We start from the raw sequence: 27,000 nt of genomic DNA on the forward strand, positions 1-27,000 counted from the left end.
CCCCCACCACGATAAGGTGACAGCTCAGGAGGGAGGGATGTCAGATCATAATTTGCAAAAAGCTGATGAGAAAGGGTGAGAATGCCCAACTATACACCATCAAATGCGGGAGCGGAGTTGTTCGTCTGTGAGTAGGTGTGAATCTCCGACCATAATTGCTGAAAAATGTGTTAGAAAAGGTAAGAATGCCGGTCCATACATCATCAAAAGCGAGAGAAGTGGTGTTCTGCTGAAAGTAGGTGTGAATGTCCAGCCATAATTACTCACAAACGGGTAAGAAAAGGTAGTATTGCCAGACCATACATGATCAAAACAGGGAGCGGAGGTGGTTCAGCTGCAAGAAGGTGTGAATGTCCGACTAAAGTTCAAATATATTAACAAAAGCGAGAGGAGAAGTCTTCGGATGAGAGTGTTTGAGAATTTCCAACCATAATCTATAAAATGCGGTGAAAAAAAGGTGTTATAGAACACTAAAAGGTGGAGCGGAAGTGTTCGGCTGCAAGAAGGTGTGAATGTCCGACTAAAGTTCAAATATATTAACAAAAGCGAGAGGAGAAGTCTTCGGATGAGAGTGTTTGAGAATTTCCAACCATAATCTATAAAATGCGGTGAAAAAAAGGTGTTATAGAACACTAAAAGGTGGAGCGGAAGTGTTCGGCTGCAAGAAGGTGTGAATGTCCGACTATATTTGGTGAAAAGCATGTGAAGCAAGGTCTGAATGCCCAACCTTACATCATCAAAAGCGAGATCAGAGGTGTTTGGCTGCAAGAAGGCCATAGTTTGCCAAAAGCGGGTAAGGTGCGAATGACCGACTAAATATCAACAAAAGTGGGGGCGGAGGTCTTCGGATGCAAGTGGGTGTGAATATTCCACCATACAAGTATGGTGGAGAGGAAGCTATGAATTGCTGACCATTGTTTGCAAAAAGCGGGTGAGAAAAGGTGCGAATGTCCAACCATACATGATCAAAACAGGGAGTGGACGTGTTTGGCTGCGACAAGGTTTTATTGTCCACCCATAATTAATGAATAGCGGGCAACAAGTAGGTTCCAATGCCCAACCATACATCATCAAAAGCAGGAGTGGATGTGTTCGGCTACAAGAAGGTTTGAATGTCCGAGCATAGTTTGTAAAAAGCGGGTAAGAAAAGCTTCGAATGCCCGAACATACACCATCAAAAGACAGACCGGACGTGTTCCGCTGTAAGTAGGTGTGAATGCCCAACCATAGTTGGTAAAAAGAAGGTAAGAAAAGGTTCAAATATCCGACTGTACACAATCAATAGCGGGAGCGGATGTGTTCGGCTACAAGAAGGTGTGAAAGTCTCACCATGGTTTGTAAAAAGCGGGTAAGAAAAGGTGCGAATGCCCGACAATGTATGATCAAAAGAGGGAGCGGAGGTTTTCGATAACAAGAAGGTCTGAATGTCCGACCAAAGTTTGTAAAAAGCGGGTAAGAAAGGTTTGAATGCCCGACTATACACCATCAAAAGCGGGAGCGGAGGTGTTGCACTGTAAGACGGTGTGAATGTCTGACCATAGTTTGTAAAAAGCAGTAGGTGTGAATGTCAGATCATAATTTGCAAAAAGCTGATGAGAAAGGGTGAGAATGCCCTACTATACACCATCAAATGCGAGAGCGGAGGTGTTTGTCTGTGAGTAGGTGTGAATGTCCCACCCTAGTTGCTGAAAAATGTGTTAGAAAAGGTAAGAATGCCAGCCCATACATCATCAAAAGCGGGAGAGGTGGTGTTCGGCTGCAAGAAGGTGTGAATATCCAGCCATAATTACTCACAAACGGGTAAGAAAAGGTAAGAATACCAAACCATAAATTATCAAAAGCGGCAGCAGAGATGTTCGGCTGGTATTTATAAATGTCTAGATAGATTTGAACAAAAAACAACGTAGTATTTTGCAGTAAAAGAAAGAAAGGTTCAGAAATCCGAGAAAAAGCTTTTCATGAGTTCTGCATGATTTGGGATTTTGCTTATAAAATGCATTCCTTCAATCAAACTATGGTAAAACGGCTTTTACCTTCATATTTATCAATGTCTAGATCGACTTCAACAAAGAACAACATTAGATTTTGCAGTAGAAGAAAGAGAGACACTGAAGGATCAGGAATCCGAGAATAAGCTTATTTTCATACGTTCTGCATGATTTGGGATTTTGCTATAAAATGAATTCCTTCACTCAAACTATGTTAAAACTGCTTTTACCTTCATATTTATCAATGTCTAGATCGACTTCAACAAAGAACAACATTGTATATTGCAGTAGTAGAAAGAGCAACACTGAAGGAACAGGAATCCGAGAATAAGCTTACTTTCATACGTTCTGCATGATTTGGGATTTTATGTATAAAATGAATTCCTTCACTCAAACCAAGTGAAAACTTCTTTGTCCTTCATATTTATCAATGTCTAGATCGACTTCAACAAAGAACAACATTGTATATTGCAGTAGAAGAAAGAGAGACACTGAAGGAACAGGAATCCGAGAATAAGCTTCTTTTCATACGTTCTGCATGATTTGGGATTTTGCTATAAAATGAATTCCTTCACTCAAACTATGTTAAAACTGCTTTTAACTTCATATTTATCAATGTCTAGATCGACTTCAACAAAGAACAACATTGTATATTGCAGTAGAAGAAAGAGCAACACTGAAGGAACAGGAATCCGAGAATAAGCTTATTTTCATACGTTCTGCATGATTTCGGATTTTCCTATAAAATGAATTGCTTTGCTCAAACCAAGTTAAAATTGCTTTGTCTTCATATTTATCAATGTCAAAGCAGTTTTAACATAGTTTGAGTGAAGGAATTCATTTTAAAACAAAATCTCAAAACATGCACAACACATGAAAAGCTTATTCTCGGATTCCTGATCCTTCAGTGTTGCTATTTGTTATATTGCAAAGTACAACGTGTTTTCTTTGTTTTGTTTAAATCTATCTCGACATTGATAAATATGGAAGGACAAAGCAGGTTTAACTTGGTTTGAGCAAAGCAATTCTTTTTGTAGCAAAATCCGAAATCGTGAAGAACTCATGAAAGCAAGCTTATACTCGGATTCCTGAAACTTTTAGATCTTAGATTTGCTCTTTCTTTTACTGCAAAGTACGTTGGGGTTTTTTTTTGTTTAAATCTTTCTAGACAAGGTAAATATGAAGGACAAATCAGTTTTAACATAGTTTGAGTGAAGGAATGCATTTTATAAGCAAAATCCCAAATCATGCAAAACTAACGAAAAGCTTTTTCTCGCTTTTCACTGCTTTTTACAAACTGGTCGGATGTTCACACCTTCTTGCAGCCGAACAATTCCGCTTCCACTTTTGATGGTGTATATTCGGGCATTCAAACCTTTTCTTACCCGCTTTTTACAAACCATGGTCGGACTTTCACACCTTCTTGCAGCCGAACACCACCTCTCCCGCTTTTGATGATGTATGGTCCAGCATTCTTACCTTTTCTAACACATTTTTCAGCAATTATGGTCGGACATTCACACCTACTCACAGCCAAACACTTCCGCTCCCGCATTTGATGGTGTTTAGTCAGGCATTCTCACCCTTTCTCATCAACTTTTTGCATATGATCTGATATTCACACCTACTTGCAGTCGAACACCTCTGCTTCCGCTTTTGATGGTACATATTTGGGCATTCGAACCTTTTCTTACCCGCTTTTTACATACCATGGGTGGACTTTCACACCTTCTTGTAGCCGAACAACTCTGCTCCCGCTATTGATTGTGTACAGTCGGGTATTTTAACCTTTTCTTACCCACTTTTTACCAACTATGGTCGGACATTCACACCTTCTTACAGCGGAACACGTCCGCTCCCTCTTTTGATGGTGTATGTTCGGGCATTCGAACCTTTTCTTACCTGCTTTTTACAAACCATGGTCGGACTTTCACACCTTCTTGTAGCCGAACACCTCCGCTCCCTCTTTTGATCATACATTGTTGGGCATTCGCACCTTGTCTTACCCGCTTGTTACAAACTATAGTCAGACATTCACACGTTGCAGCTGAACCACCTCCGCTCCCTGTTTTGATCATGTATGGTCTGGCAATACTAGCTTTTCTTACCCGTTTGTGAGTAATTATGGCTGGACATTCACACCTACTTGCAGTCGAACAGCTCTGCTCCCGCTTTTGATTTTGTTTGGTTGGATATTCGACGCTTTTCTTAACTGCTTTTTACAAACTTTGGTCGGACGTTCAAACCTTCTTGCAACCGAACACCTCCGCTTCCGCTTTTGATGGTATATATTCGGGAATTCGAACCTTTTCTTACCCGCTTTTTACAAACCATGGTCGAACTTTCACACCTTCTTGTAGCCGAACAACTCCACTCACGCTATTGATTGTGTACAGTCGGGTAGTTTAACCTTTTCTTACCCGCTTTTTACCAACTATGGTTGGACATTCACACCGTCTTACAGCGGAACACCTCCGCTTCCGCTTTTGATGGTGTATAGTCGGGCATTCGAACATTTTCTCACCCGCTTTTTACAAACTCTGGTCGGACATTCACACCTTCTTAAAGCGGAACACGTCCGCTCCCTCTTTTGATGGTGTATGTTTGGGCATTCGAACCTTTTCTTACCCGCTTTTTACAAACTATGCTCGGACATTCAAACCTTCTTGTAGCCGAACACATCCACTCCTGCTTTTGATGATGTGTGGTTGGGCATTCGAACCTACTTCTTGCCCGCTTTTCATTAATTATGGGTGGACATTCACACCTTGTCGCAGCCAAACACCTCCGCTCCCTGTTTTGATCATGTATGGTTGGACATTCGCACCTTTTCTCAACCGCTTTTTGCAAACTATGGTCAGCGATTCACAGCTTCCTCTCCACCATACTTGTATGGTGGAAGATTCACACCCACTTGCATCCGAAGACCTCCGCCCCCACTTTTGTTGATATTTAGTCGGTCATTCGCACCTTACCCGCTTTTGGCAAACTATGGCCTTCTTGCAGCCAAACACCACTGATCTCGTTTTTGATGATGTAAGGTTGGACAATCAGACCTTGCTTCACCTGCTTTTCACCAAATATAGTCGGACATTCACACCTTCTTGCAGCCGAACACTTCCGCTCCACCTTTTAGTGTTCTATCACACCTTTTTTTCACCGCATTTTATAGATTATGGTTGGAAATTCTCAACCATTGTCATCCGAAGACCTCTCCTCCCGCTTTTGTTAATATATTTGAACTTTAGTCGGACATTCACACCTTCTTGCAGCTGAACCACCTCCGCTCCCTGTTTTGATCATGTATGGTCTGGCAATACTACCTTTTCTTACCCGTTTGTGAGTAATTATGGCTGGACATTCACACCTACTTTCAGCAGAACACCACCTCTCTCGCTTTTGATGATGTATGGACCGGCATTCTTACCTTTTCTAACACATTTTTCAGCAATTATGGTCGGACATTCCCACCTACTCAGAGCCGAACACCTCCGCTCCCGCATTTGATGGTGTATAGTCGGGCATTCTCACTCTTTCTCATCAGCTTTTTGCAAATTATGATCTGATATTCACAGCTGCTTTTGATAATGTATGGTTGGGCATTCGCACCTTTTTTTACCCATTTTTCAGGAATTATGGGTGGACATTCACACCGTCTTGCAGCTGAAAACATCCTCTCCCGCTTATGATCATGTGCGGTTTGATATTCGAAAATTTTCTTTCATGTTTTAAAGAAATTATTGATGGACATTCAGACCTTCTTGCAGCTGAACCCCTCTGCTCGCGCTTTTGATGGTGTATAGTAGGGCTTTCGAGCCTTTTCTTCCCGGTTTTTACAAATTATGGTTGGACATTCAGACCTTCTTGCAACCTAACACCTCCGCTCCCTCTTTTGATCATACATTGTCTGGCATTCGCACCTTGTCTTACGCGCTTTTTACAAACTTTAGTCGGACATTCAGACCTTCTTGCAGCTGAACCACCTCCGCTCCCTGTTTTGATCATGTATGGTCTGGCAATACTACCTTTTCTTACCCGTTTGTGAGTAATTTTGGCTGGACATTCACACCTACTCAAAGCCGAACAACTCCGCTACCGCATTTGATGGTGTATAGTCGGGCATTCTCACCCTTTCTCATCAGCTTTTTGCAAATTATGATCTGACATTCACACCTACTTGCAGTCGAACAGCTCTGCTCCCGCTTTTGATTATGTATGGTTGGATATTCGAACCTTTTCTTCACTGCTTTTTACAAACTTTGTTCGGAGGTACACGTCTTCTTGAAGCCGAACACCTCCGCTTCCGCTTTTGATGGTGTATAGTCGGGCTTTCGAGCCTTTTCTTACCTGGTTTTTAGAAATTATGGTTGGACATTCAGACCTCGCAGCCGAACACCTCCGCTCCCTCTTTTGATCATACATTGTCGGTTATTCGCACCTTGTCTTACCCGCTTTTTACAAACTATAGTCAGACATTCACACGTTGCAGCTGAACCACCTCTGCTCCCTGTTTTGATTATGTATGGTCTGGCAATACTACCTTTTCTTACCCGGTTGTGAGTAATTATGGCTGGACATTCACACCTACTTGCAGTCGAACAGCTCTGCTCCCGCTTTTGATTTTGTTTGGTTGGATATTCGAACCTTTTCTTAACTGCTTTTTACAAACTTTGGTCGGACGTTCACACCTTCTTGCAGCCGAACAACTCCACTCCCGCTATTTATTGTGTACAGTCGGGTAGTTTAACCTTTTCTTACCCGCTTTTTACCAACTATGGTCGGACATTCACACCGTCTTACAGCGGAACACCTCCGCTTCCGCTTTTGATGGTGTATAGTCGGGCATGCGAACCTTTTCTTACCCGCTTTTTACAAACTATGGTCGGACATTCAAACCTTCTTGTAGCCGAAAGCCTCCGCTGCCTCTTTTGATCATACATTGTCGGGCATTCGCACCCTTTCTTACCCGCTTTTTATAAAACCATGGTCGGACTGTCACAACTTCTTGTAGCCGAACACATCTGCTCCCGCTATCGATTGTGTACAGTTGGGTTTTTTAACCTTTTCTTACCCGCTTTTTACCAGCTCTGGTCGGACATTCACACCTTCTTACAGCGGAACACGTCCGCTCCCTCTTTTGATGGTGTATTTTCGGGCATTCAAACCTTTTCTTACCCGCTTTTTACAAACTATGCTCGGACATTCAGACCTTCTTGCAGCTGAATCACCTCCGCTCCCTGTTTTGATTATGTATGGTCTGGCAATACTACCTTTTCTTACCCGTTTGTGAGTAATTATGGCTGGACATTCACACCTACTTTCAGCAGAACACCACCTCTCTCGCTTTTGATGATGTATGGACCGGCATTCTTACCTTTTCTAACACATTTTTCAGCAATTATGGTCGGACATTCCCACCTACTCAGAGCCGAACACCTCCGTTCCCGCATTTGATGGTGTATAGTCGGGCATTCTCACTCTTTCTCATCAGCTTTTTGCAAATTATGATCTGATATTCACAGCTGCTTTTGATAATGTATGGTTGGGCATTCGCACCTTTTTTTACCCATTTTTCAGGAATTATGGGTGGACATTCACACCGTCTTGCAGCTGAAAACATCCTCTCCCGCTTATGATCATGTGCGGTTTGATATTCGAAAATTTTCTTTCATGTTTTAAAGAAATTGTTGATGGACATTCAGACCTTCTTGCAGCTGAACCCCTCTGCTCGCGCTTTTGATGGTGTATAGTAGGGCTTTCGAGCCTTTTCTTCCCGGTTTTTACAAATTATGGTTGGACATTCAGACCTTCTTGCAACCTAACACCTCCGCTCCCTCTTTTGATCATACATTGTCTGGCATTCGCACCTTGTCTTACGCGCTTTTTACAAACTTTAGTCGGACATTCAGACCTTCTTGCAGCTGAACCACCTCCGCTCCCTGTTTTGATCATGTATGGTCTGGCAATACTACCTTTTCTTACCCGTTTGTGAGTAATTTTGGCTGGACATTCACACCTACTCAAAGCCGAACAACTCCGCTACCGCATTTGTTGGTGTATAGTCGGGCATTCTCACCCTTTCTCATCAGCTTTTTGCAAATTATGATCTGACATTCACACCTACTTGCAGTCGAACAGCTCTGCTCCCACTTTTGATTATGTTTGGTTGGATATTCGAACCTTTTCTTAACTGCTTTTTACAAACTTTGTTCGGAGGTACACGTCTTCTTGAAGCCGAACACCTCCGCTTCCGCTTTTGATGGTGTATAGTCGGGCTTTCGAGCCTTTTCTTACCTGGTTTTTAGAAATTATGGTTGGACATTCAGACCTTGCAGCCGAACACCTCCGCTCCCTCTTTTGATCATACATTGTCGGTTATTCGCACCTTGTCTTACCCGCTTTTTGCAAACTATAGTCAGACATTCACACGTTGCAGCTGAACCACCTCTGCTCCCTGTTTTGATTATGTATGGTCTGGCAATACTACCTTTTCTTACCCGGTTGTGAGTAATTATGGCTGGACATTCACACCTACTTGCAGTCGAACAGCTCTGCTCCCGCTTTTGATTTTGTTTGGTTGGATATTCGAACCTTTTCTTAACTGCTTTTTACAAACTTTGGTCGGACGTTCACACCTTCTTGCAGCCGAACACCTCCGCTTCCGCTTTTGATAGTATATATTCGGGCATTCGAACCTTTTGTTACCCGCTTTTTACAAACCATGGGTGGACTTTCACACCTTCTTGTACCCGAACAACCCTGCTCCCGCTATTGGTGGTGTACAGTCGGGTATTTTAACCTTTTCTTACCCGCTTTTTACAAACTATGGTCGGACATTCACACCTTCTTACAGCGGAACACGTCTGCTCCACCTTTTAGTGTTCTATCACACCTTTTTTTCACCGCATTTTATGGATTATGGTTGGAAATTCTCAACCACTCTCATCCGAAGACCTCTCCTCCCGCTTTTGTGAATATATTTCAGTCAGTGAGCTCGTCAGTAGCTTTAATACTAAAATGTTAAATGTTATGGATACTATTGCTCCCATTAAGGTGAAGGTTATCTCTGGAAGGAAGAAGTCTCCATGGCGAAATTCCACACTGGTGAAAAATGGGAAAAGAGTGTGTCGGAAAGCTGAGCGCAGATGGAGAAAAACAAATCTCCAGGTTCATTATGACATCTATAAAGAGAAACTTCACTCTTATAATTTACAACTGAGGAATGCAAGGAAATCCTACTTCCCTGACATCATCACCAAAAACAGTCATAATGCTCGGGCCTTATTTGCTACAGTTGACAGGCTAACAAACCCTCCTGTGTCAGTGGTAAATGAACTCCATTCCACCATGGCCTGCAATGACTTTGCCAAATTCTTCATAGACAAAGTCCAAAATATTAGACAAGCAGTTGGTACATCAGCAGCAGGTTCAGCATATGTACTGTGTCCACCGAAAACCGGTTTAAACACCATGACACTATTTCAACCCATTAACAGTAAAGACCTGGAGGACATCTTACGTCACCTGAAGTCCTCCTCTTGCTGTTTAGACATCCTACCAACAGGTTTTTTCAAAGGGGTCTCAAAGACTTTGGAGTCAGACCTGTTACTGATTGTGAACCTGTCCTTAACGTCAGGTGTGTTTCCAGAGCCACTAAAAACAGCTGTAATTAAACCTCTGCTGAAAAAGGACAATCTTGATAAGACGCAAATGAACAACTACAGGCCCATCTCAAATCTCCCATTTTTAAGTAAGATCATTGAAAAAGCGGTTTTTCAACAGCTTAATTACTTTTTAACACAAAATAACTGCTATGATACCTTCCAGTCAGGCTTTAGACAGCACCACAGCACTGAGACTGCTCTGACCAAAGTGTTTAATGACATATGTCTGAACACAGACAGTGGAAAAATGTCAGTCTTAGTTTTACTGGATCTCAGTGCTGCCTTTGATACAGTTGACCACAATATATTACTCAAACAACTGGAGAACTGGGCTGGTCTTTCCGGAACTGTACTAAACTGGTTCAAAACATACTTAGAGAACAGGAAGTACTTTGTGTCAATAGGTAACTTTACATCTGAGCAGACAAGAATCACAAGTTCCCCAAGGTTCCATCCTGGGACCTCTTCTGTTTAACATCTACATGCTCCCACTGGCACAGATTATAAAAAACAACCAAATAAACTACCATAGCTATGCAGATGACACACAGATGTATATAACAATGTCACCAGGAGACAGAGGGCCTGTACAGGCCCTTGGAAAATGCATTGAGGAGATTAATGACTGGATGTGCCACAACTTCCTCCAGCTAAACAAAAACAAAACTGAGGTAATTGTCTTTGGAGCCAAAGATAAACGATTGAAAGTCACCACAGAGCTTCAATCTATAAATCTAAAAACGACCAACCAGGCCAGAAATCTGGGTGTAGTGATGGACTCAGACCTAAATTTGGACAAACACATTAAGGCATTAACAAAGTCAGCCTACTATCACCTTAAGAATATATCAAGGCTAAAAGATCTGATGTCTCAGCAGGACCTGGAAAAACTAGTCCATGCATTCATCTTTAGTAGGCTTGATTATTGTAATAGCATCTTTACAGGTCTGCCTAAAAAATCAGTTAGACAACTGCAGCTCATCCAGAACTCAGCTGCTCGAGTCCTCACTAAGACCAAAAAAGTGGAGCACATCACAGTCCAGCTCTCAAGTCTTTACACTGGCTGCCTGTCCATCAGAGGATAGACTTTAAAGTTCTGATGCTGGTCTATAAAGCTCTGAATGGTCAAGGACCAAAATACATCAGTGACCTCCTGACCCACTATGAACCTTCCAGACCCCTCAGGTCATCTGGATCCGGTATTTTATCAGTTCCCAGAGTCAAAACCAGACATGGAGAAGCTGCATTCAGCTTCTATGCTCCACATGTCTGGAACAAAGTCCCAGAAAGCCTCAGATCAGCTGAAACACTCAGTGTATTTAAGTCCAGGTTGAAGACACATCTATTTTCAGCTGCATTTGAATAAGCTTGAGTTTCAAAACGGAATCATGTTTTAACTATTGATTTTATCTTTCATATATATAATTTTTTCTGATTTTATCTATTGTTCTTATTTCCTTCTTTTGTTTAAATTTTAAATCATGCTTTTTATTTCTTCTGTTTTAATGTCTCTGTGAAGCACTTTGAATCACCTTGTTGTTGAATTGTGCTATACAAATATACTTGCCTTGTCTTGCCTTGCCTTACATTGTCGGGCATTCGCACCTTGTCTTACCCGCTTTTTACAAACTATAGTCAGACATCCACACCTTCTTGCAGCTGAACCACCTCCGCTTACTGTTTTGATCATGTATGGTCTGGCAATACTACCTTTTCTTACCCGTTTGTGAGTAATTATGGCTGGACATTCACACCTACTTTCAGCAGAACACCACCTCTCTCGCTTTTGATGATGTATGGACCGGCATTCTTACCTTTTCTAACACATTTTTCAGCAATTATGTTCGGAGATTCACACCTACTCACAGACGAACAACTCCGCTCCCGCATTTGATGGTGTATAGTCGGGCATTCTCACCCTTTCTCATCAGCTTTTTGCAAATTATGATCTGACATCCACACCTACTTGCAGTCGAACAGTTCTGCTCCCGCTTTTGATTATGTTTGGTTGGATATTCGAACCTTTTCTTAACTGCTTTTTACAAACTTTGGTTGGACGTTCACACCTTCTTGTAGCCGAACACATCCACAGCTGCTTTTGATGATGTATGGTTGGGCATTCGCACCTTTTTTTTACCCATTTTTCAGGAATTATGGGTGGATATTCACACCTTCTTGCAGCTGAACACCTCCTCTCCCACTTATGATCATGTGCGGTTTGATTTTAGAAATTTTTACTTTCATGTTTTCTAGCAATTATTGATGGACATTCACACCTTCTTGCAGCTGAACACCTCCTCTCCCACTTATGATCATGCGCGGTTTGATATTAGAAATTTTTACTTTCATGTTTTCTAGCAATTATTGATGGACATTCAGACCTTCTTTGCAGCTGAACACCTCCGCTCCCGCTTTTGATCATACATTGTCGGGCATTCATAACTTGTCTTACCAGATTTTTACAAACTTTAGTCGAACATTCACACCTTCTTGCAGCTGAACACCTCCGCTCCCGCTTTTGATGGTGTAAAGTCGGGCTTTCGAGCCTTTTCTTACCCGGTTTTTAGAAATTATGGTTGGATATTCAGACCTTGCAGCCGAACACCTCCGCTCCCTCTTTTGATCATACATTGTCGGGCATTCGCACCTTGTCTTACCCGCTTTTTACAAACTATAGTCAGATATTCACACGTTGCAGCTGAACCACCTCCGCTCCCTGTTTTGATCATGTATGGAGTGGCAATACTACCTTTTCTTACCCATTTGTGAGTAATTATGGCTGGACATTCACACCTACTTGCAGTCGAACAGCTCTGCTCCTGCTTTTGATTTTGTTTGGTTGGATATTCGAACCTTTTCTTAACTGCTTTTTACAAACTTTGGTCGGACGTTCACACCTTCTTGCAACCGAACACCTCCGCTTCCGCTTTTGATGGTATATATTCGGGAATTCGAACATTATCTTACCCGTTTTTTACAAACCATGGTCGGACTTTCACACCTTCTTGTAGCCGAACAACTCCACTCCCGCTATTGATTGTGTACAGTCGTGTAGTTTAACCTTTTCTTACCCGCTTTTTACCAACTATGGTCGGACATTCACACCGTCTACAGCGGAACACCTCCGCTTCCGCTTTTGATGGTGTATAGTCGGGCATTCGAACCTTTTCTTACCCGCTTTTTACAAACTATGGTCGGACATTCAAACCTTCTTGTAGCCGAAAAGCTCCGCTCCCTCTTTTGATCATACATTGTCGGGCATTTGCACCTTTTCTTACCCGCTTTTTACAAACCATGGTCGGACTGTCACACCTTCTTGTAGCCGAACACATCTGCTCCCGCTATTGATTGTGTACAGTCGGGTTTTTTTAACCTTTTCTTACCCGCTTTTTACCAACTCTGGTCGGACATTCACACCTTCTTACAGCGGAACACCTCCGCTCCCTCTTTTGATGGTGTATGTTCGGGCATTCGAACCTTTTCTTACCCGCTTTTTACAAACTATGCTCGGACATTCAAACCTTCTTATAGCCGAACACATCCACTCCTGCTTTTGATGATGTGTGGTTGGGCATTCGAACCCACTTCTTGCCCGCTTTTCATTAATTATGGGTGGACATTCACACCTTGTCGCAGCCAAACACCTCCGCTCCCTGTTTTGATCACGTATGGTTGGACATTCGCACCTTTTCTCACCCGCTTTTTGCAAACTATGGTCAGCAATTCACAGCTTCCTCTCCACCATACTTGTATGGTGGGATATTCACACCCACTTGCATCCGAAGACCTCCGCCCCCACTTTTGCTGATATTTAGTCGGTCATTCGCACCTTACCCGCTTTTGGCAAACTATGGCCTTCTTGCAGCCAAACACCTCTGATCTCGCTTTTGATGATGTAAGGTTGGGCATTCAGACCTTGCTTCCCCTGCTTTTCACCAAATATAGTCGGACATTCACACCTTCTTGCAGCCGAACACTTCCGCTCCACCTTTTAGTGTTCTATCACACCTTTTTTTCACCGCATTTTATAGATTATGGTTGGAAATTCTCAACCACTCTCATCCGAAGACCTCTCCTCCCGCTTTTGTTAATATATTTGAACTTTAGTCGGACATTCACACCTTCTTGCAGCTGAACCACCTCCGCTCCCTGTTTTGATCATGTATGGTCTGGCAATACTACTTTTTCTTACCCGTTTGTGAGTAATTATGGCTGGACATTCACACCTACTTTCAGCAGAACACCACCTCTCTCGCTTTTGATGATGTATGGACCGGCATTCTTACCTTTTCTAACACATTTTTCAGCAATTATGGTCGGAGATTCACACCTACTCACAGACAAACAACTCCGCTCCCGCATTTGATGGTGTATAGTCGGGCATTCTCACCCTTTCTCATCAGCTTTTTGCAAATTATGATCTGACATTAACACCTGCTTTTGATGATGTATGGTTGGGTATTCGCACCTTTTTTTTACCCATTTTTCAGCAATTATGGGTGGACATTCACACCTTCTTGCAGCTGAACACCTCCTCTCCCACTTATGATCATGTGCGGTTTGATTTTCGAAATTTTTACTTTATTTTTTTCTAGCAATTATTGATGGACATTCAGACCTTCTTGCAGCTGAACACCTCCGCTCCCGCTTTTGATCATACATTGTCGGGCATTCGCACCTTGTCTTACCAGATTTTTACAAACTTTAGTCGAACATTCACACCTTCTTGCAGCTGAACACCTCCGCTCCCTCTTTTGATTATACATTGTCGGGCATTCGGACCTTCTCTTACCCGCTTTTTACAAACTATAGTCAGACATTCACACGTTGCAGCTGAACCACCTCCGCTCCCTGTTTTGATCATGTATGGTCTGGCAATACTACCTTTTCTTACCCGTTTGTGAGTAATTATGGCTGGACATTCACACCTACTTTCAGCAGAACACCACCTCTCTCGCTTTTGATGATGTATGGACCGGCATTCTTACCTTTTCTAACACATTTTTCAGCAATTATGGTCGCAGATTCACACCTACTCACAGACAAACAACTCCGCTCCCGCATTTGATGGTGTATAGTCGGGCATTCTCACCCTTTCTCATCAGCTTTTTGCAAATTATGATCTGACATCCACACCTACTTGCAGTCGAAGAGTTCTGCTCCCGCTTTTGATTATGTTTGGTTGGATATTCGAACCTTTTCTTAACTGCTTTTTACAAACTTTGGTTGGACGTTCACACCTTCTTGTAGCCGAACACATCCACAGCTGCTTTTGATGATGTATGGTTGGGCATTCGCACCTTTTTTTTACCCATTTTTCAGGAATTATGGGTGGATATTCACACCTTCTTGCAGCTGAACACCTCCTCTCCCACTTATGATCATGTGTGGTTTGATTTTAGAAATTTTTACTTTCATGTTTTCTAGCAATTATTGATGGACATTCAGACCTGCTTGCAGATGAACACCTCCGCTCCCGCTTTTGATCATACATTGTCGGACATTCATACCTTGTCTTACCAGATTTTTACAAACTTTAGTCGAACATTCACACCTTCTTGCAGCTGAACACCTCCGCTCCCGCTTTTGATGGTGTAAAGTCGGGCTTTCGAGCCTTTTCTTACCCGGTTTTTAGAAATTATGGTTGGATATTCAGACCTTGCAGCCGAACACCTCCGCTCCCACTTTTGATCATACATTGTCGGGCATTCGCACCTTGTCTTACCCGCTTTTTACAAACTATAGTCAGACATTCACACGTTGCAGCTGAACCACCTCCGCTCCCTGTTTTGATCATGTATGGTCTGGCAATACTACCTTTTCTTACCCGTTTGTGAGTAATTATGGCTGGACATTCACACCTACTTTCAGCAGAACACCACCTCTCTCGCTTTTGATGATGTATGGACCGGCATTCTTACCTTTTCTAACACATTTTTCAGCAATTATGGTCGCAGATTCACACCTACTCACAGACAAACAACTCCGCTACCGCATTTGATGGTGTATAGTCGGGCATTCTCACCCTTTCTCATCAGCTTTTTGCAAATCATGATCTGACATTCACACCTACTTGCAGTCGAAAAGCTCTGCTCCCGCTTTTGATGGTGTACAGTCGGGCATTTTAACCTTTTCTTACCCGCTTTTTACCAACTATGGTCGGACATTCACACCTTCTTGCAGCTGAACACCTCCGCTCCCGCTTTTGATGGTGTATAGTCGGGCTTTCGAGCCTTTTCTTCCCCGGTTTTTACAAATTATGGTTGGACATTCAGACCTTGCAGCCGAAAACCTCCGCTCCCTCTTTTGATCATACATTGTTGGGCATTCGCACCTTGTCTTACGCGCTTTTTACAAACTTTAGTCAGAAATTCACACCTTGCAGCTGAACCACCTCCGCTCCCTGTTTTGATCATGTATTGTCTGGCAATACTACCATTTCTTACCCGTTTGTGAGTAATCTTCTAAAAGGTCATACCTGTCATTTTTTCCATTGAAACCATAAATATTTAAGAGGTTAAAGTCTTGCCCCATAAAATTCAAGTGTGCTAAAAGTGCCCGTCCGTCTCGCACCAGAACATGCGGATTTTTAATTAGAATGGCCACACCATCATTTTTAATTTGATTTGAGCCACTCCATATCGATAAATTGGGCCACATTTCCTCCCATTGTCTATGGTTTTTCAAAAAAGGTAGTCCACATTCTTGTATTAAAAACACATCTGATTTTATGGAGTCGAAGAAGGATATAATACTCTGGGCTCTTGTCTTTGATTTCACACTTCTCACATTTAGTGTTGAGAAGGTGAGAACCATTAAAAGGATAAAGGAAAGTAGTTATGTCATTTTCGTTTTTCTAAGTTATCAAAACAAATTACACACTCAGGTTATTTCTTGGGAAAATAGCTCTCCTTTTCGGACTCTCGTGTTGGCCTCTGATGCAATGTTGCATTTAACTTTGAGTCCCTGGGGGTTGATTGCAGAGCTAAAGGGAATCAGAGGACAACTCAGATGCCGTCCTCCTCGGCTGTTGACCTTCGGGGAGGTGAGTACCTTCACTAGACTCACCTGTCTGCTCTTCCTCCTCATTTAGCTTAGCTCCACCCTCTGCCTGTGAATTCTCACAGACTTCAGCACTGAGTGGTGAGGCCTCTACAGGCCCCTCTCCTTTTTGCTCCTCACTTCCAATCCAAGCTTTTAGCGGAAAGTTTGAATTTATTGGGTCAACCTCTTCACTTTGTTCACCAACTGCCACCTCTGGTCCTTCTCTTTGTTGGCTTGACTGTGGCTTTACCGTCTTTAATTTGTTGGCAAAAGATTTAGGGCAATCTCAGAAGAGGTGATTTAATTCTCCACAGAGATTACATTTCCTGCCATTTGGACACTCTCCAAAAGTGTCCCCAATTTCTCTGCACTTCCCACATATCACCTTGGTACAAGCCTCAACCAGGTGCCCATGCTCACCACACTTGCGGCAGAGCTTGGGCTGCCCCTGGTACTGGATGTAACCTCGGTTTTCGAGGTGGCCAGAGTGTCACTTTGCATCTCCGCCCACCCGCTGCACTGAGCACTCTTCAGCCCTTTTAAATGGTATAACTTTGCACTCCCGCACGCTCCAGCGAGCACCATTCAAGCAACAACTTTGCACTCCAGCTTCAAACATCGGCACAGTCGCAACAAGTAAGGCAACTCTACTCAGAGAAGTCACTCTGCACAGTAACAAGATTTCTTTTGCACAGACAGAAAGGGCTTCACCCGCAAAGGTAAAGCCTGCCAAAAATAGCAACAACTCATTAGTGCTGCTCTCCACGGAAGTCTTTAGTAAAAGGCGAAAGACTTGTACATTATGAAGAGAAACCAGAGTACGATTATCTGTCACTGCGGGAGCAGGGCATCAGGCTAGTTGGCATAGCCACCTTCCCCATGGTGAGCTTTGCTTGGTTGAGACGCTTGCTCCCCCTCCTTGCTCCTCGGCTGACCAAGTAGGAAAAATCGGGCCCTATTCGATGGCTGCCTTGTCTTTTACTCTGTGCAAAAGACAAGGCAGCCACAAACACCACGGGAACACTGTATTGAGGCTTTGTTCTGACCGCTCATTCAGTGTCGCGTTTCTTTCAAGCAATTCTCCCGGTTAGCCCGCACTCGGCTCGCCCCCAGAGCTGTGTTAAAGTCTACTTCGCATTCACTCTCTTTTCTCAGCAGACTAAAAGAAAGTTTCATCTTGGGCTCCCTGAAACTTCCATCCTGCACCACTGTTTGCTTTTTCACAAGAGCAGAGAAGAGCGCACCGTTCCCAGCGGCACTGCAGTACCGGGTCGATGCTTGGAGTGAACGGAGCAAGCTCCTTTTTCAACTCCTATTGCTAAAAATCCATTTAATATGTAGTCCTCGTACAAAGGCCATATCAGATATTAAACTGATAAGAACAGGTACTACACTTGATCTTAGCCAAAAGGCCGAGAAGCGATAACTGTCCACTGGTTCACGTCCGAGGGCCCTTCCTGGCACAATGCACACTTGTAGCGGTGTTCTTTTTATGGCCATAGGTGGCCAGAGTGTCACTTTGCACCTCCGCCCACCCGCTGCACTGAGCACTCTTCAGCCCTTTTAAATGGTATAACTTTGCACTCCCGCACGCTCCAGCAAGCACCATCCAAGCAACAACGTTGCACTCCAGCTTCAAACATCGGCACAGTCGCAACAAGTAAGGCGACTCTACTCAGAGAAGTCACTCTGCACAGTAACAAGATTTCTTTTGCACAGACGGAAAGGGCTTCACCCGCAAAGTAAAGCCTGCCAAAAATAGAAACAACTCATTAGTGCTGCTTTCCACGGAAGTCTTTAGTAAAAGGCGAAAGACTTGTACGTTATGAAGAGAAACCAGAGTACGATTATCCGTCACTGCGGGAGCAGGGCATCAGGCTAGTTGGCATAGCCACCTTCCCCATGGTGAGCTTTGCTTGGTTGAGACGCTTGCTCCCCCTCCATGATCCTCGGCTGACCAAGTAGGAAAAATCGGGCCCTATTCGATGGCTGCCTTGTCTTTTACTCTGTGCAAAAGACAAGGCAGCCACAAACACCACGGGAACACTGTATTGAGGCTTTGTTCTGACCGCTCATTCAGTGTCGCGTTTCTTTCAAGTAATTCTCCCGGTTAGCCCGCACTCGGCTTGCCCCCAGAGCTGTGTTAAAGTCTACTTCGCATTCACTCTCTTTTCTCAGCAGACTAAAAGAAAGTTTCATCTTGGGCTCCCTGAAACTTCCATCCTGCACCACTGTTTGCTTTTTCACAAGAGCAGAGAAGAGCGCACCGTTCCCAGCGGCACTGCAGTACCGGGTCGATGCTTGGAGTGAACGGAGCAAGCTCCTTTTTCAACTCCTATTGCTAAAAATCAATTTAATATGTAGTCCTCGTACAAAGGCCATATCAGATATTAAACTGATAAGAACAGGTACTACACTTGATCTTAGCCAAAAGGCCGAGAAGTGATATCTGTCCACTGGTTCACGTCCAAGGGCCCTTCCTGGCACAATGCGCACTTGTAGCGGTGTTCTTTTTATGGCCATAGGTGGCCAGAGTGTCACTTTGCACCTCCGCCCACCCGCTGCACTGAGCACTCTTCAGCCCTTTTAAATGGTATAACTTTGCACTCCCGCACGCTCCAGCAAGCACCATCCAAGCAACATCGGCACAGTTGCAACAAGTAAGGCGACTCTACTCAGAGAAGTCACTCTGCACAGTAACAAGATTTCTTTTGCACAGACGGAAAGGGCTTTACCCACAAAGGTAAAGCCTGCCAAAAATAGAAACAACTCATTAGTGCTGCTTTCCACGGAAGTCTTTAGTAAAAGGCGAAAGACTTGTACGTTATGAAGAGAAACCAGAGTACGATTATCCATCACTGCGGGAGCAGGGCATCAGGCTAGTTGGCATAGCCACCTTCCCCATGGTGAGCTTTGCTTGGTTGAGACGCTTGCTCCCCCCCTTGCTCCTCGGCTGACCAAGTAGGAACAATCGGGCCCTATTCGATGGCTGCCTTGTCTTTTACTCTGTGCAAAAGACAAGGCAGCAACAAAAACACCACGGGAAAACCGTATTGAGGCTTTGTTCTGACCGCTCATTCGGTGTCGCGTTTCTTTCAAGCAATTCTCCCGGTTAGCCCACACTCGGCTCGCTCCTAGAGCCGTGTTAAAGTCTACTTCGCATTCATTCTTGATTCTCAGCAGACTCTTGGGATTTTATCTATAAAATTAATTCCTTCACTCAAACTATGTTAAAACTGCTTTGTCCTTCATATTTACCATGTCTAGAAAGATTTAAACAAAAAAAACAACGTTGTACTTTGCAGTAAAAGACAGAGCAAATCTAAAGTTTCATGAATCCGAGAATAAGCTTACTTTCATGAGTTCTTCACGATTTGGGATTTTGCTATAAAATGAATTCCTTCACTCAAACTAAATCGCTAATCTGTTACATGTAAGGCAGATGTCAAATTCACCGAAATAGGATCTAAGGGTATTCGGCCAATCGAGCTGTAGCAGCTTCGGTAAAAGAGTATAAGTTGAAGAGTTTGTGAATAAAGGTGTGCGCACACATAGTGAGCTGTAGGAAAATAGGCAGGGAGCAATGCCGGCTGGGGTATATGTTCTTGTATGTTGTCTGACTGTTTGATTTGAATGTGTTGTGTAAGTGTCCCGTTGAATGTTACATGTTTGGGCTTTGACACGCTTCACTGTGGTTGTTAACTGTGTGGTGTGTCCTGAAATGTTATATGTTTGGGCTGTGTGACATGCTTAATGCTTGTCAGTAGCTACCCACTTATTCATATATAGCAACTGACAACATAAGAAGTCCGGACATACTTTGATAGTAGTTGTAGAAGTATCCTTATTGATAATAGATAAACTAATTCATAGTGATAGAACAGTAGATGAACAGGTGCCTGCACATGTCTCACGAAAATAAAATGGGTGTATGATTGCTGACGGCAGAGCAATACTGCCAAACTTATGAGTTCTTGTGGCAAACTTGATTCAGTGTCTTGACGTGTATACGCTGTTTCGCTGACTTGATTGTCACAAGAAACAAAGTGTGTTTGATAAGATCCGACCATTTTATTACGGGAGGATCAGTATCAGTATTCGGCTGCAAGTAGGTGTGAATGTCCAACCATAATTTGTAAAAAGCGGGTAAGAAAAGGTTCTCATGCCCGACTATACATTAACAAAAGCGGGAGGAGAGGTCTTCGGATGAGAGTGGGTGAGAATTTCCAACCATAATCTATAAAATGCGGTGAAGAAAAAGGTGTGAATGCTACATAGAACACTCAAAAGTGGAGCGGAAGTGTTCGGCTGCAAGAAGGTGTGAATGTCCGACTATATTTGGTGAAAAGTAGGTGAAGCAAGGTCTGAATGCCCAACCTTACATCATCAAAAGCGAGATCAGGTGTTTGGCTGCAAGAAGGCCATAGTTTGCCAAAAGCGGGTAAGGTGCGAATGACCGACTAAATATCAACAAAAGTGGGGGCGGAGGTCTTCGGATGCAAGTGGGTGTGAATATCCCACCATACAAGTATGGTGGAGAGGAAGCTGTGAATGGCCGACCATAGTAAAAAGCGGGTGAGAAAAGGTGCGAATGTCCACCATTATACACCATCAAAACAGGGAGCGGAGGTGTTTGGCTGCGACAAGGTGTGAATGTCCACCCATAATTAATGAAAAGCGGGCAACAAGTAGGTTTGAATGCCCAACCATACATCATCAAAATAAGGAGCGGAGGTGTTCCGTTGTAAGAAGTTATGAATGTCCGACCATAGTTGGTAAAAAGCGGGTAAGAAAAGGTTAAAATACCCGACTGTACACAATCAATAGCGGGAGCGGAGTTGTTCGGCTACTAAAAGGTGTGAAAGTCCGACCAAGTTTTGTAAAAAGCGGGTAAGAAAAGGTTCGAATGCCCGACAATTTATGATCAAAAGAGGGAGCGGAGTTGTTCAGCTGCAAGAAGGTCTGAATGTCCATCAATAATTGCTAGAAAAAATTAAAGTAAAAATTTTGAAAATCAAACCGCACATGATCATAAGTGGGAGAGGAGGTGTTCAGCTGCAAGAAGGTGTGAATGTCCACCCATAATTACTGAAAAATGGGTAAAAAAAAGGTGCGAATACCCAACCATACATCATCAAAAGCAGCTGTGGATGTGTTCGGCTACAGGAAGGTTTGAACGTCCAACCAAAGTTTGTAAAAAGCAGTTAAGAAAAGTTTCGAATATCCAACCAAACATAATCAAAAGCGGGAGCAGAACTGTTCGACTGCAAGTAAGTGTGAATGTCAGATCATAATTTGCAAAACAACAACTATACACCATCAAATGCGGGAGCGGAGTTGTTCGTCTGTTAGTAGGTGTGAATCTCCGACCATAATTGCTGAAAAATGTGTTAGAAAAGGTAAGAATGCCGGTCCATACATCATCAAAAGCGAGAGAGGTGGTGTTCTGCTGAAAGTAGGTGTGAATGTCCAGCCATAATTACTCACAAACAGGTAAGAAAATGTAGTATTGCCAGATCATACATGATCAAAACAGGGAGCGGAGGTGGTTCAGCTGCAAGAAGGTGTGAATGTCCGACTAAAGCTCAAATATATTCACAAAAGCGGGAGGAGAGGTCTTCGAATGAGAGTGGTTGAGAATTTCCAACCATAATCCATAAAATGCGGTGAAAAAAAGGTGTGATAGAACACTAAAAGGTGGAGCAGACGTGTTCCGCTGTAAGAAGGTGTGAATGTCCGACCATAGTTTGTAAAAAGCGGGTAAGAAAAGGTTAAAATACCCGACTGTACACCACCAATAGCGGGAGCAGGGTTGTTCGGGTACAAGAAGGTGTGAAAGTCCACCCATGGTTTGTAAAAAGCGGGTAACAAAAGGTTCGAATGCCCGAATATATACTATCAAAAGCGGAAGCGGAGGTGTTCGGCTGCAAGAAGGTGTGAACGTCCGACCAAAGTTTGTAAAAAGCAGTTAAGAAAAGGTTCGAATATCCAACCAAACAAAATCAAAAGCGGGAGCAGAGCTGTTCGACTGCAAGTAGGTGTGAATGTCCAGCCATAATTACTCACAACCGGGTAAGAAAAGGTAGTATTGCCAGACCATACATAATCAAAACAGGGAGCAGAGGTGGTTCAGCTGCAACGTGTGAATGTCTGACTATAGTTTGCAAAAAGCGGGTAAGACAAAGTGCGAATAACCGACAATGTATGATCAAAAGAGGGAGCGGAGGTGTTCGGCTGCAAGGTCGAAATGTCCAACCATAATTTCTAAAAACCAGGTAAGAAAAGGCTCGAAAGCCCGACTATACACCATCAAAAGCGGAAGCGGAGGTGTTCGGCTTCAAGAAGATGTGTACCTCCGAACAAAGTTTGTAAAAAGCAGTTAAGAAAAGGTTCGAATATCCAACCAAACATAATCAAAAGCGGGAGCAGAGCTGTTCGACTGCAAGTAGGTGTGAATGTCAGATCATAATTTGCAAAAAGCTGATGAGAAAGGGTGAGAATGCCCGACTATACACCATCAAATGCGGTAGCGGAGTTGTTCGGCTTTGAGTAGGTGTGAATGTCCAGCCAAAATTACTCACAAACGGGTAAGAAAAGGTAGTATTGCCAGACCATACATGATCAAAACAGGGAGCGGAGGTGGTTCAGCTGCAAGAAGGTCTGAATGTCCGACTAAAGTTTGTAAAAAGCGCGTAAGACAAGGTGCGATTGCCAGACAATGTATGATCAAAAGAGGGAGCGGAGGTGTTAGGTTGCAAGAAGGTCTGAATGTCCAACCATAATTTGTAAAAACCGGGAAGAAAAGGCTCGAAAGCCCTACTATACACCATCAAAAGCGCGAGCAGAGGGGTTCAGCTGCAAGAAGGTCTGAATGTCCATCAATAATTTCTTTAAAACATGAAAGAAAATTTTCGAATATCAAACCGCACATGATCATAAGCGGGAGAGGATGTTTTCAGCTGCAAGACGGTGTGAATGTCCACCCATAATTCCTGAAAAATGGGTAAAAAAAGGTGCGAATGCCCAACCATACATTATCAAAAGCAGCTGTGAATATCAGATCATAATTTGCAAAAAGCTGATGAGAAAGAGTGAGAATGCCCGACTATACACCATCAAATGCGGGAACGGAGGTGTTCGGCTCTGAGTAGGTGGGAATGTCCGACCATAATTGCTGAAAAATGTGTTAGAAAAGGTAAGAATGCCGGTCCATACATCATCAAAAGCGAGAGAGGTGGTGTTCTGCTGAAAGTAGGTGTGAATGTCCAGCCATAATTACTCACAAACGGGTAAGAAAAGGTAGTATTGCCAGACCATACATAATCAAAACAGGGAGCGGAGGTGATTCAGCTGCAAGAAGGTCTGAATATCCGAGCATAGTTTGTAAAAAGCGGGTAAGAAAAGGTTTGAATGCCCGAAAATACACCATCAAAAGAGGGAGCGGACGTGTTCCGCTGTAAGAAGGTGTGAATGTCCGACCAGAGCTGGTAAAAAGCGGGTAAGAAAAGGTTAAAAAACCCAACTGTACACAATCGATAGCGGGAGCAGATGTGTTCAGCTACAAGAAGTTGTGACAGTCCGACCATGGTTTTATAAAAAGCGGGTAAGAAAGGGTGCGAATGCCCGACAATGTATGATCAAAAGAGGCAGCGGAGGCTTTCGGCTACAAGAAGGTTTGAATGTCCGACCATAGTTTGTAAAAAGCGGGTAAGAAAAGGTTCGCATGCCCGACTATACACCATCAAAAGCGGAAGCGGAGGTGTTCCGCTGTAAGACGGTGTGAATGTCCGACCATAGTTGGTAAAAAGCGGGTAAGAAAAGGTTAAACTACCCGACTGTACACAATAAATAGCGGGAGTGGAGTTGTTCGGCTGCAAGAAGGTGTGAACGTCCGACCAAAGTTTGTAAAAAGCAGTTAAGAAAAGGTTCGAATATCCAACCAAACAAAATCAAAAGCGGGAGCAGAGCTGTTCGACTGCAAGTAGGTGTGAATGTCCAGCCATAATTACTCACAAACGGGTAAGAAAAGCTAGTATTGCCAGACCATACATGATCAAAACAGGGAGCGGAGGTGGTTCAGCTGCAACGTGTGAATGTCTGACTATAGTTTGTAAAAAGCGGGTAAGACAAGGTGCGAATGCCCAACAATGTATGATCAAAAGAGGGAGCGGAGGTGTTCGGCTACAAGAAGGTGTGAAAGTCCGACCATGGTTTGTAAAAAGCAGGTAAGAAAAGGTTCGAATGCCCGAACATACACCATCAAAAGAGGGAGCGGACGTGTTCCGCTGTAAGAAGGTGTGAATGTCCGACCATAGTTGGTAAAAAGCGGGTAAGAAAAGGTTAAAATACCCGACTGTACACAATCAATAGCGGGAGCAGAGTTGTTCGGCTACAGGAAGGTGTGAAAGTCCACCCATGGTATGTAAAAAGCGGGTAACAAAAGGTTCGAATGCCCAAATATTGTCCATCAAAAGCGGAAGCAGAGGTGTTCGACTGCAAGTAGGTGTGAATATCAGATCATATGCAAAAAGTTGATGAGAAAGGGTGAGAATGCCTGACTAAACACCATCAAATGCGGGAGCGGAAGTGTTTGGCTGTGAGTAGGTGTGAATGTCCGACCATAATTGCTTAAAAATGTGTTTGAAAAGGTAAGAATGCTGGACCATACATCATCAAAAGCGGGAGAGGTGGTGTTCGGCTGCAAGAAGGTGTGAAAGTCCGACCATGGTTTGTAAAAAGCGGGTAAGAAAAGGTTTGAATGCCCGAATATACACCATCAAAAGTGGAAGCGGAATTGTTCGGCTGCAAGAAGGTGTGAACGTCCGACCAGTTTGTAAAAAGCAGTGAAAAGCGAGAAAAAGCTTTTCGTTAGTTTTGCATGATTTGGGATTTTGCTTATAAAATGCATTCCTTCACTCAAACTATGTTAAAACTGATTTGTCCTTCATATTTACCTTGTCTAGAAAGATTTAAACAAAAAAAACCCCAACGTACTTTGCAGTAAAAGAAAGAGCAAATCTAAGATCTAAAAGTTTCAGGAATCCGAGTATAAGCTTGCTTTCATGAGTTCTTCACGATTTCGGATTTTGCTACAAAATGAATTGCTTTGCTCAAACCAAGTTAAACCTGCTTTGTCCTTCCATATTTATCAATGTCGAGATAGATTTAAACAAAACAAAGAAAACACGTTGTACTTTGCAATATAACAAATAGCAACACTGAAGGATCAGGAATCCGAGAATAAGCTTTTCATGTGTTGTGCATGTTTTGAGATTTTGTTTTAAAATGAATTCCTTCACTCAAACTATGTTAAAACTGCTTTGACATTGATAAATATGAAGACAAAGCAATTTTAACTTGGTTTGAGCAAAGCAATTCATTTTATAGCAAAATCCCAAATCATGCAGAACGTATGAAAAGAAGCTTATTCTCGGATTCCTGTTCCTTCAGTGTCTCTCTTTCTTCTACTGCAATATACAATGTTGTTCTTTGTTGAAGTCGATCTAGACATTGATAAATATGAAGGACAAAGAAGTTTTCACTTGGTTTGAGTGAAGGAATTCATTTTATACATAAAATCCCAAATCATGCAGAACGTATGAAAGTAAGCTTATTCTCGGATTCCTGTTCCTTCAGTGTTGCTCTTTCTTCTACTGCAATATACAATGTTGTTCTTTGTTGAAGTCGATCTAGACATTGATAAATATGAAGGTAAAAGCAGTTTTAACATAGTTTGAGTGAAGGAATTCATTTTATAGCAAAATCCCAAATCATGCAGAACGTATGAAAATAAGCTTATTCTCGGATTCCTGATCCTTCAGTGTCTCTCTTTCTTCTACTGCAAAATCTAATGTTGTTCTTTGTTGAAGTCGATCTAGACATTGATAAATATGAAGGTAAAAGCCGTTTTACCATAGTTTGATTGAAGGAATGCATTTTATAAGCAAAATCCCAAATCATGCAGAACTCATGAAAAGCTTTTTCTCGGATTTCTGAACCTTTCTTTCTTTTACTGCAAAATACTACGTTGTTTTTTGTTCAAATCTATCTAGACATTTATAAATACCAGCCGAACATCTCTGCTGCCGCTTTTGATAATTTATGGTTTGGTATTCTTACCTTTTCTTACCCGTTTGTGAGTAATTATGGCTGGATATTCACACCTTCTTGCAGCCGAACACCACCTCTCCCGCTTTTGATGATGTATGGGCTGGCATTCTTACCTTTTCTAACACATTTTTCAGCAACTAGGGTGGGACATTCACACCTACTCACAGACAAACACCTCCGCTCTCGCATTTGAT

The 27,000-nt window shown here is 42.9% G+C and overlaps 5 non-coding genes across 5 annotated transcripts; all 5 read right to left on the minus strand.

Moving 5' to 3' along the window:
• Positions 1 to 17,404: 17,404 nt before the first annotated feature.
• On the minus strand, positions 17,405 to 17,518 carry LOC140308329 (U5 spliceosomal RNA). Its single transcript, XR_011916287.1, has one exon. It is a non-coding gene; the product is annotated as a U5 spliceosomal RNA (small nuclear RNA).
• A 411-nt stretch (positions 17,519 to 17,929) lies between these two features.
• Positions 17,930 to 18,120, minus strand: LOC140307938 (U2 spliceosomal RNA). Its single transcript, XR_011915957.1, has one exon. It is a non-coding gene; the product is annotated as a U2 spliceosomal RNA (small nuclear RNA).
• A 307-nt stretch (positions 18,121 to 18,427) lies between these two features.
• Positions 18,428 to 18,541, minus strand: LOC140308352 (U5 spliceosomal RNA). Its single transcript, XR_011916308.1, has one exon. It is a non-coding gene; the product is annotated as a U5 spliceosomal RNA (small nuclear RNA).
• Positions 18,542 to 18,952: 411 nt separating this feature from the next.
• On the minus strand, positions 18,953 to 19,143 carry LOC140307855 (U2 spliceosomal RNA). Its single transcript, XR_011915883.1, has one exon. It is a non-coding gene; the product is annotated as a U2 spliceosomal RNA (small nuclear RNA).
• A 283-nt stretch (positions 19,144 to 19,426) lies between these two features.
• LOC140308091 (U5 spliceosomal RNA) lies at positions 19,427 to 19,542 on the minus strand. Its single transcript, XR_011916068.1, has one exon. It is a non-coding gene; the product is annotated as a U5 spliceosomal RNA (small nuclear RNA).
• Positions 19,543 to 27,000: the final 7,458 nt, after the last annotated feature.

Source organism: Leuresthes tenuis, unplaced genomic scaffold (genome assembly GCF_036924035.1).
Source record: "Leuresthes tenuis unplaced genomic scaffold, fLeuTen1.0.hap1 SCAF_5, whole genome shotgun sequence".
Lineage (NCBI taxonomy): Eukaryota > Metazoa > Chordata > Actinopteri > Atheriniformes > Atherinopsidae > Leuresthes > Leuresthes tenuis.